This window comes from Octodon degus, unplaced genomic scaffold (assembly GCF_000260255.1).
Source record: "Octodon degus isolate 3935 unplaced genomic scaffold, OctDeg1.0 scaffold00037, whole genome shotgun sequence".
In the NCBI taxonomy this organism is placed as follows: Eukaryota; Metazoa; Chordata; class Mammalia; order Rodentia; family Octodontidae; genus Octodon; species Octodon degus.
Genome location: NW_004524613.1, coordinates 15,724,918 through 15,735,533, shown reverse-complemented (window position 1 = coordinate 15,735,533; position 10,616 = coordinate 15,724,918). Strand labels below are relative to the sequence as shown.

Genomic DNA, 10,616 nt, shown 5'->3' with positions numbered 1-10,616 from the left:
GCAAAGGCTCTTGCCTGAGTTCTCAATCATGAGAAAGCTTTTGGAATCTGAAACAGAACCAAGTCTGATGACTGTACCATATACTCCACCATAGCTCTATGAAACTAAGGCCAATAGTGTAGAACTTTCAAAAATATACTGTTAGAGACAAGTTGGAGAGTTGATTGGTACCACAGTATGAAGAAATGAAAAGCACATGTCCATTTAATGAATACAAATTACTACACTAAATACATCGAAGGACAGAGCCACCAACAGCCTGGAGCAACACACCTAAGTTTTATTGTGACTACTGTGATATATACTTTATCCGTGACGCTCCCTCTGTGAGAAAGACACACTGCAGAGGTAGGAAACATGAGAATCTGAAAGACTACTACCAGAAATGGATGGAAGAGCAAGTTCAGAGCCTAACTGACAAAACAACAGCTGCATTTCAACAAGAAAAGATACCTCCTACTCCATTCTCTGCTCCTCCCCCAGTAGAGGTGCCATCATCCCACCTCCACCTAGTCTTCAGGGTCCTCCTCAGCCTGATATGATGCCAGAACCCCATATGCAAGGTCCTCCCATCATGCCAATGATGGGCCCCCCTCCTCCTGGGATGATGTCAGTGGGACCTAGTTCTCAGCATGGGCCTCCTGCTAGAGCTCCAAACAAACACTTAGTATTCCAGAATGAAGCCATCCATGAGAGGCCACATGCCAATGACGCCTGGGGCTCCAATGATGTGACTGACAGCTCAGCTCATGATGGTGCCCACTTGGCCAGGAATGACTCAACCAGACAGATAAAGTGGAGGGGTGGGCTCTCTGCATCAGTTTTACATTATTTGTTCTGCTTCACCAGGGGATCATGGTGCTATGACTCTGGGTGTTTTCTAACAGCATGAATGACAAGGAAGGCAGCTATGCTAACCACTACACCACCAACACGTCCTGAATGACAAGGAAGACTTGCTCCCCCTTCCTATCAAAGAGAATAGCTTTGAAGGGAGAAAGTACCATAAACAAAAGTGCAGAAAGTACAGCTTCATTTGTATTGTGAAATGTGAAAATAAACTTGTCAGCTCTTTTAGTTAAAAATAAATAAATAGAAGAGCTGGCCAAATAGCTCATCAGGTTAAAGTACCTGCAAGTAGGAGCAGGGGCCGGGGATTCGGTCCTGGGGCCTGACATGCTGGCCCAGCCCCTGAGGTACACTGAGACAGCAATTGAGACTGGGTGTGGTGGCACGCGCCTGTAATCCCAGCTCTTGGGAGGCTGTAAACAGGCGGATCACTAGGAGTCTCATCTAGTAGTGAGACCCTGAACACCCTGTAGACCTTTCCCTAAAATACAAAAATAAATAAATACATACATACATACATACATACAGTCGAAATCCTAATAAAATTATTTATTTATACCTAACCATAACAGGGTGGAAAGATCCATGGCTCCTTTCTTAATTTTATTATTTTATGAGCAGAATATATTTATTAGGGGAAAGAAAGCTTCTGTCCAAGAGAGGCACAGAAGGGGGGGCCTTGAGTGGGTGATCCCCCTCCTTTCTTAATTTTAATGAAGCACTCATACTACAAGATATATATAACACTGAATAGTTTATTTTAGAACTGCAAACAATCCTGGAAGGCCTTAAGGAGAATGAGCTTGCCAAATTAGAGACTTTTATCCTACTATTTTTTTTTTTTTAAACTCAGTGAAGCCTTTTGAAGAACACAGAATATTCCAAAAACTTAGCAGAAAGAAAACACTCTCTAAGAGACTATGTAGAGAGGAGGCTTGCTGAACCCAGAGCCTACACACTGAGACACATTCTCAGTCCTTTTAAAATTTTATTAGACTTTTATTTTGAAGAAGGATCTCATGAAACCAGTAAATTGCCCAGATTATACTCAAATTTGTAATTCTCTGCTCCAGACTATCAGAGCTATGGGATTAAAGGGTGCACTGGCTCAGCAGGCTTAAACCTACACATTTAATATGATTTCATTGACCAATTTGAGAAAGTAAAATATCAAGTATTTCTGAAGTGCCTATTCCACTATACATAAAAATTACATACTTGAAATGCAAATTTTTAAAAATTAAAATATATTGTAAAAATAGCGGGGGCCAGGGCGATGGTTCAGTGGAATAAGCGCTTCCCTGGCAAGCGCACGGGCCTGAGTTCAATACCGGTTCCACCAAAAAAAAAAAAAAAAGGATAAAAATAGGAATAAAGAATCATATATGTTTACACATAAATCTGAAATCTAACCATATACAACATTGTTGCAGGACAGTCCCACAACATTCCTTTTCCTGTCTCCTGCCTTCATTCACCACCCCCTTCCTTTTTAAACAATCATCTACTCAAGACACAGCATGGCAGCAACTGGCATGTCATGACAAGCAGCCTGTATTCAGAAGACCTGAATGACAGGCACTCCAAGCATGAAGCTACTATTACAAATTGCCATCTTCAGTGCAGTTGCTTAGTTCACAGGTATCAGTATATATAGTTAGTCAGAGTGAGAATCATTCCAATTAACTGCTAGATTTGAAAATCTTCTGAAGATTCTCAGGATTATTGGCTTGCCCATCTTGTACATATAACTGTATGGCTTGTCTCTGTCATGTTTCCTAGCTGAAACACAAATTTAGTATCTACTTTGTAAACTTACTATTTCTATTAGCTCTGTTATCTTTCTGTTGCTACAACAAATACCCTAGCCCTGGGCTGGCAACTTCTTAGGAGCTTTCACTGATAATAAACACAGCTGTGGGGCACACACCATCAGTTGGATTCCATGCATTTGGGAGCCTGAGGCTAGACTAACTAGTGAGATCCTCCTTTCTCAGAAACCAAAAGCCTTCCATCAAACCCCAAATGCCCAAAATAATCAGCTTGTAAAGAAAAAGTAGTCAAGCAGGATGACCATGGTTAGAATCCCAGCTACAGGAGAATGAGCCAGGAGGGTCATAAGACCACAGACTGCCTAGACAACTTAACAAGACTCATTAAAAAAAATAAGGGCTGGGTATGTTCTTTTTTTTTTTTTTTTTTTTTTTTTTTCTTGCAGTACCGGGGATTGAACTCAGGACCCTGTGCTTGCCAGGCAAGTGCTTATTCTACTGAGCTATCTCCCAGGCCAGGGCTGGGTATGTAGCTCAGTGACAGAGCATACCTAGTTTGATCCCCACGACAAAGAATAAATGAATAAATGAATAAATGGCAGGGGATGTAACTCATTGGTATAGTGCTTGCTTTGGATTCAACTCTTAGTACTACAAAAAAAGAAAAAGAGAAAAAGAAGAAAGTATGGGAGGAAAGGAGGGAAGAAGGAAAAGAAAAAGAAAGGAAAAGGAAGAATAAAAACAAAAAAATAGAATAAAAACTTTAAAAAGAAAAGGGCTGTTTTGATTCATCATTTTAGGGTTTGTTTTGTTAAGACAGGGTCTCCCTATGTATAGCCAGGCTGGCCTCAAACTTACCACAATCCTGCCTCAGCCTCCCGCGTGCTGAGATTACTGGTGTGCCACCACGCCCAGCTTGACTCAGTTCTAGAAGTCTCAGGCTCTGGCCGGCCGGCATGACTGCTTTGAGCCTGGAGCAGTACATCAGGGCAGCAGCACTGGCACAGCAAAACCACTCAGCTTGCAGCCAAAAAGTGAAGGAGACAGAGGGAGGGGATGGAGCCCCACCCCAACCTCAGGGGCACACACTCAATGACTTGAAGACCACTCCCCAAGGCTCCACCTCCTAAAAGTTTCTAAGCTTCCATCAGTACTAAGCTTGAGACCAAACCTTTAACACACAGGCCTTTGGAGGACTCTTAATATGCCAACTACAGGGGTTGCAGGTGTGTGTAAGGGCTGAGATCATTCTCTGGCACTATCAAAAAAAAAAAAAAAAAAAAAAAAAAGGAGGGGCTGCAATGTGCGATGGAGTTGGCGGGGCCGGGAGCTCTATAGCATGGCAGCAAGGCAGGTACCGTGATTGAAGGGGTGGGTGATGAGGTGACAACGCTTTTCACAGTGCTCACTTGCCTTCTGGTGCTAGCCCTCGCCTAGGTCTCAACACACACCTCAGAGGGCACTGACATCCTGCTCTAGCCAGCAAGGACTCCACTACCCGCTCAGCCCAGTGAAGCCATGGCAGCCATGGACAGAAGCAGAAGGGAGTCTTCTGGTGTTGAAACCTCCAACCTGAGACACAGAGGTCAAGCCACACAACCAGAACCTGGCCCAGGAGTCACAGCAACAGCACCACCAGCCCCGGACTCTCCCTAGGAGCCCCTAGTGCTCCAAATGAAATTCTTCAATGACTCTGTGCAGGTGGCCAGGGCCTGGCCCCATGACACCATTGGCTTCTGAAAAGAACCCAGGGCTGGCAAAATAGCTCAGCAGATTAAAGTGCCTGCAAGCAGGCACAGGGGCCAGGGGTTCAATCCCCAGGCCTGCCATGCTGGCCCCGCCACCAGGGCATGCTGAGACAGTGATTGAGACTGGGCACTGGGCGCGGTGGTGTGCGCCTGTAATCCCAGCTTTTTTTTTTTTTAATTTTTTTTAATTTGTGTGTGTGTGTGTGTGTGTGTGTGTGTGTGTGTGGCCAGCTCAGCCCAGCAGGGGGTGGGGCTGGCTGGCATGTGGTGCTGGGGGATTGAACCGCGGTCCCTGTGCTTTGCTGAGCTTGTTCTAAGTAGGTGCTTTAGACCACTGAGCCATCTCACCAGCCCTAATCCCAGCTCTTGGGAGGCTGTAAACAGGCAGATCACTATGAGTCTGATCTAATAGTGAGACCCTGAACACCCTGTAGACACCTTTCCCCCCCAAAAAAAAGAAAGAAAGAAAAGAACCCAGTTTCCCAGCCAGGAGCAGCAGGTACAACTCATCTACCAAGGCCAGTTACTAGGAGACAACACCCAGACACTGGACAGCCTTCACCTCCCTCCCCACTGCCACGTGTCCATGAGGGTTGGTCCCCAACATCCCCCCTGCCCACTAGGGTCAGAGCCAGGCCCCTCTGGAGTGGAAATTGGCACTGCTGCTGCCCCTGCTGCTGTTCTGCTGCACCTGCTCTGGTATTGCCAGATCCAGTACCGATCCTTCTTTCCCCTGACTGCCACCCTGGGCCTGCCGGCTTCACCCTGCTCCTCAGCCTCCTAGCCTTTGCCATGTACTGGCCACAGTGCCTCATTGGGCCCTGGGCAGCACAGCCAGCCCCTCTGGACCTTGCTCCCCACACCATGGTGGGCGCCGCTGCCTGCCTCTTTCTCCCCTGCCCTGGAGCCCAGTCTTGTGCCACAGGGGCCTCTGGGGACTGACGGAGACTGGGCACTGCGACCCCTACGCAGTGGTTCTGGTCAGCCTTCTGGGGCTGCTGCTCCCTAGCCCACACTGACAGTCAGCTCCTCGGGGTCAGGCACCTGCTGTCGCTGCCTTGGTCCTGGGCAAAGCAGGGCCACCGCCCTGGGTCTGTCTTAGTGTTCTGCCTGTAAGCACCCAGCCACCCACAGTCCCTAAGAGGCTGATTTGGGGACCCACAGACTGTGAGAGGTTGGAGAAGGGAGCTTGGATCTAGAACACATGCAGATTAAAGTAACTGTGAAGCTAAAAACAAACAAACAAACAAACAAACAAAAAATTCCAAACCATAAAATTAATCTGAAGACATTCCGACTAATATTCAAGACTTAGTTGTCACATATGAGATAAAGCATTTCTTTATTTTTTTTTAAATTTATTTATTTGTGTGTGTGTGTGTGTGTGTGTGTGTGTGGCCAGCTCAGCCCACCAGGGGGCAGGGCTGGCTGGCATGTGGTGCTGGGGGATTGAACTGCTGTCCCTGTGGTTTGCTAAGCTTGTTCTAAGTAGGTGCTTTAGACCACTGAGCCATCTCACCAGCCCAAGCATTTCTTTATTAACTGAGTGATATAATCAAAGTATGTTTTTCAAGCTTAGAGATTCAGCTAAATGAGGACAGAAAATAAAAAGATTATTTAGGGCAATGAAAAATTTACTTATTCACAGTAATCAATAAGCAATCAATGTTAGAAGTCCAGGGGCTGGGGAGACAGCTCAGCAGCATAAGTGTCTGCCTGGCAAGCACAAGGTTCTGAGTTCGATCCCCAGTACCACACACACACACACACACACACACACACACACACAGTCTAACACTCATAACTCTCAGTGGAAGACTTTACATGCAGCAAGTATATTTTTGTTTAAATAAAAAAAAAGTGGAGCTTTCTGTCCGACATCTTGAAGGGCCTGCAGTGGTTGCTGCTGCTCTCCGGGCTCTGCGATGCCGCCCAAAGACAACAAGAAGATGAAAGATGCCGGAAAGTTGGCCAAGAAAGACAAAGACCCAGTGAACAAATCTGGGGGCAAGGCCAAAAAGAAGAAGTGGTCCAAAGGCAAAGTTGGGGACAAGCTGAACAACTTGGTTCTGTTTGATAAAGCTACTTACGACAAACTCTGTAAGGAAGTTCCCAACTATAAACTCATAACGCCTGCTGTGGTCTCTGAGAGACTGAAGATCCGTGGGTCACTGGCCAGAGCAGCCCTTCAGGAGCTCCTTAGTAAAGGGGTTATCAAGTTGGTTTTAAAGCACAGAGCTCAAGTTGTTTATACCAGAAATACCACGGGTGGAGATGCCCCTGCTGCTGGTGAAGATGCATGATGAATAGGCTCAACCAGGTGTACATTTGGAAAAAATAAAATTTTATTATTAAAAAAAAAAATGGAAGCTTTTTTTGTGTCATGATGCACACTTGTAATACCAGCACTCAAGAAGCCAAGGCAGAAGGACTGCCACAAATTCAAGGCTAGACAGGGCCAGCCTGAACCATATAATGAGACCCCCATCTCAAAAAAAAAAAAACAAAATTGTAGGAATAATAAAATAATCTACACATATATGCACATGACATGTGGGAACACTAAGATCAAAGCCATAGTGTCAGGGCATGAGCAGGATGCTTCTCAGATGTAATCCTCAAGTGTCACCAGAGAACTGTGGGTGAACGCAAATCATGTGGGCTTAAACTACTCTAGAATTTCCATAAAATCAACAAGGATGATACAGTATCTCTGAATTCAGATGTGAATGAATATAACGCAATGTGGATACTCAACTGCAGTTTATGGTTAATGTGTACAAAAATATTTACAAACTTATTTAAAACCTACGGAATTTGGTAAACTTTAGAGAAATAAATGTGCTGAGAAATGAATTTCATATAAATATATTTCACATTTTTGCAGTAAATTTTTTGTTGGTTTGAGACAAACTGGCCCACATAGAAAGTTCAAGGACATTTGGACTACACAGTTGAGAGTATGTCTAAAACAGAACAGAACAGAACCAAGCCAAACCAATGCAAAACAAAACTTCAGATAATTGTAAACTAGTATATCTCTGAAGCCTAAAACTGCAACTATGTTTTTAATGCTCTTAGAAAAGGAAAAAAATTGCATGTAGAATAAGAAAATAAATCCGTAGGTGATGATTTTCCTGTGTTTCATCAGTTAAATAGGGAGAAATCCTGTCTCTGTAGCCTTTCTTCTCCAACTCCCTTTTGGGGAAGACTTTGTTAAAAATTCAGGCCCCCTAGGAATATTTCCAGGAAGACCCTGAGAAGACACCGTCCTCAATGCTCCATATAGACACTTTGGAGTCTACAAAGGACTTAGGGGTTTGTCCTCAAAGTACTGTCAGACAGCCAAGACCCTAGTTTGTCCTAAAGCTGATGTCCCTACTCAGCAAACTACCCACCTATTTCAGTACTGACCCCACTGGTGCTGCCGTAGGTAGCTATCAGGACCAACCCTGTGTCTTTCCATCACTCTTAGAATCAAACTAAAAGTCCTTACTCTTTTTTATATTAATTTTATTGAGAAAGAAGTAGCAATGAGACAAGTCCTTACTCTTAATGGGTGTTGGTTATATCACTGAATACTCTTTCCTGAACATTTCACTTTCCTGAACATTTCACTACATGTAAAAATTACCTGGGCTAATAAAATTCATTAATTACTGAACTGGTCTACAGTGCTCTGTTATCTGGTCCTGATAGCCTTGTAAATTTATCTTATGCCCAACTTACCCCTCACTATCCTTTGGTTACAATGGAACTTTGTTCAGTTACTCCACGAACAAGTTCTTTCCCTCACCTCAAAAGCACCATCCCTTTTCAGCCTTGACTACACTTCACTGATCTCTGCCCTGCCCTAATCCCTTTTTCCTAGTTCAGTGGTGGCAACCCTATCACACACATGATATAGCTGGCTATTGTTATCACTGAAAGCTCTGAAAGGCTTGTTGCCACTATCCTAATTAATTCCTACACCTCACCAATCTTAGCTTAGGTGCCTTTTCCTCCAGAAATTTTCCTTCCTCCTTCAATCATGTATAATATAAAAGCACATGCTCATTTGTGCAGACTATATTCCCTTTTTTTTTTAATTTTATTTATTTATTTTGTGTGTGTGTGTGTGTGTGTGTGGCCAGCTCAGCCCACCAGGGGGCAGGGCTGGCTGGCATGTGGTGCTGGGGGATTGAACCGCGGTCCGTGTGCTTTGCTTAGCTTAGCTTGTTCTAAATAGGTGCTTTAGACCACTGAACCATCTCACCAGCCCCACTGTATTCCCTTATTGTCTGAAGAAACATGCCTCAGATTGACAGCAACATGAAGCCTATTGTTAATCACTATTGTAGCCCTAGCCCTTGGCATTCACAGATGATCAGCAGATACTCACTTAATGAATGACAAATCAAGGCATAAGGATATTAGTCATTCTGATCTAAAAACCTTCCTCATTTTGCTGACTCAAATAGGCTGCCTGAATGCTGATCCCATCTCAAATCTGCCAGCTCAAATCTATCTGTGAAGGCCTCATACAACTGGCTCTAATTCTGCTTGAGTTTCTTATCTCTGAAGAGAACATTTTACAGGGTCAGCAGAACTGAAGGTGACAACAAAAAGCAAGGTAAATCTACTCTTAACTTATACATGTTAGGTGCTTATCTAACCCCTCAACCATCAGAATTGGTTTGTCCAAAGTTCTGCGTAAGGCATTCAGCTCTATGGCTTTGGTCATACCAGACACTGCACAGCAGCATAACTTCAGCCTCCCCTAAGACAAAACCAATAATGAGATACCTGCAAGCTTTCAACTTTGGAAAGTTAAAAAACAAGCCACTGAGTTCCCTAAAAGTCTTCTCCCTGGCAAAGTTGTTGAAGCAGTGAGGAGGAAAATGAGAAGGATGAGTCAGTGTGAGTCAGTGAGAAGAAAAAAGCTCCGCTTCTGGTAAACACTTTGCTCTTTTACAGAAAGGATTAGGATTATCCGATTCTCACTACTAAAAATATACAAATAACAGGTGGTATACATTATATAAGTAGTTGCAAAACAGAGACTCAGATCAGTGACTCTAAAAAAGGAACAGTTAATCAGCCTCGGGCCAGACCTTCCCCAGAGCCTGTTTCTTCTAGGAGAAGTTCCAAGACTAAGTAAACATTTCCTTTAAAACATTTAATACTCTAAGTGCTCCCAATCCTCACTCAAGTGACCCAAAGGAATGACTGAGACTCCTTTACCATAGCCACCACGTCACCAGTACCTGTTACACAGCAACAATTCCACCAGGCATTTCACACAATTCATCTCAAAACTGCACAATAATCCTGTGGGTTACTGCATAGATGGGTGTCACTATAAATGATTTATAGGTAAGGAACCTGGAGCTCACAGAAGTTAAATGATTATCCAAGGCTGCATGGTGGCATCGCCAAGATTTGAACTTAGACCTGACATGGAAATGCACGCTTGCTTTCCTCTATTCCAAACTGAATTCCAACACATCTAAGATTTGCAGCTTGCAAAGCAATACACCAGCTAACACAGAAGATACAAGGAAAAAGAGACTGTTTCAATTAAGAAAAACGAAGTTTAAAAAAAGTAAGCAGAAAATGAAATCCTAAAATGAAAGATTTACTGTACCTATTTATAGGACCTTGAACAAGGCGTTGCCCAAGAAATAATTATTGAAATATATGTAGAAGAGAGTAAAAACCCAGAATCAAGAGAAACACAAGGCAGTGTGTGGGTACTGTCACAAGACAGAACTGCTTATGGGGTTAGATAGTATCTTGACATAAGACTCCATGGAAGATTCATAAGCAATATGGCATTCAAGATAAATCCAACCAAAGGACTTTGACCGGCAATGGAGAGGCATAAAGAGATCACTGCAGTACAGGGAACAGTACAGTTGGAATAAACCCCTCAGTACCTCTAGCAAAACAGAGACATATAAAGCTGGAAAAGTATTGAAATTGTGTTGACTCTGAGTCTGCTTCAAGCCCCTTCCCATGGAACAGTACAGGAATTACAAATATTTCCTAGTTGGTTCAGATCCATGGAGAAACACCCTTAATGGTTGCATAAATCAAGACCTGCTGTATAGTCTTTCTGGAACAAAGCGGTGCTGGTAGAGTATAACTGAATAAATGAATGTATATACACAAATCTAGAACATACATGGCTGTATAACAAAAGGAATACTACAGCTAAGTTCTATCACCTTCATTACCTCAGCAATGAGTTGTTAGAGTACAAGTT

General features: G+C 43.5%; 1 protein-coding gene and 2 pseudogenes across 3 annotated transcripts in view; 2 read left to right on the top strand and 1 right to left on the bottom strand.

Annotated features, from left to right (window-relative positions):
- Pkig (cAMP-dependent protein kinase inhibitor gamma) overlaps nt 1-10,616 on the bottom strand; it is a 138,744-nt gene that overhangs the window by 100,489 nt on the left and 27,639 nt on the right. The window contains exon 1 of one of the 3 annotated variants that reach the window (XM_023714840.1): nt 9,616-9,635. The exons of the other annotated variants lie outside the window; for them this stretch is intronic. The gene's annotated coding sequence lies outside the window, so the exon portion shown is untranslated. Of the gene's footprint in view, nt 1-9,615; nt 9,636-10,616 lie in introns of those variants that run through there. 3 annotated transcript variants of the gene reach the window in all.
- On the top strand, nt 3,578-5,311 carry LOC101586220 (annotated as a pseudogene).
- Nucleotides 6,281-6,719, top strand: LOC101575153 (annotated as a pseudogene).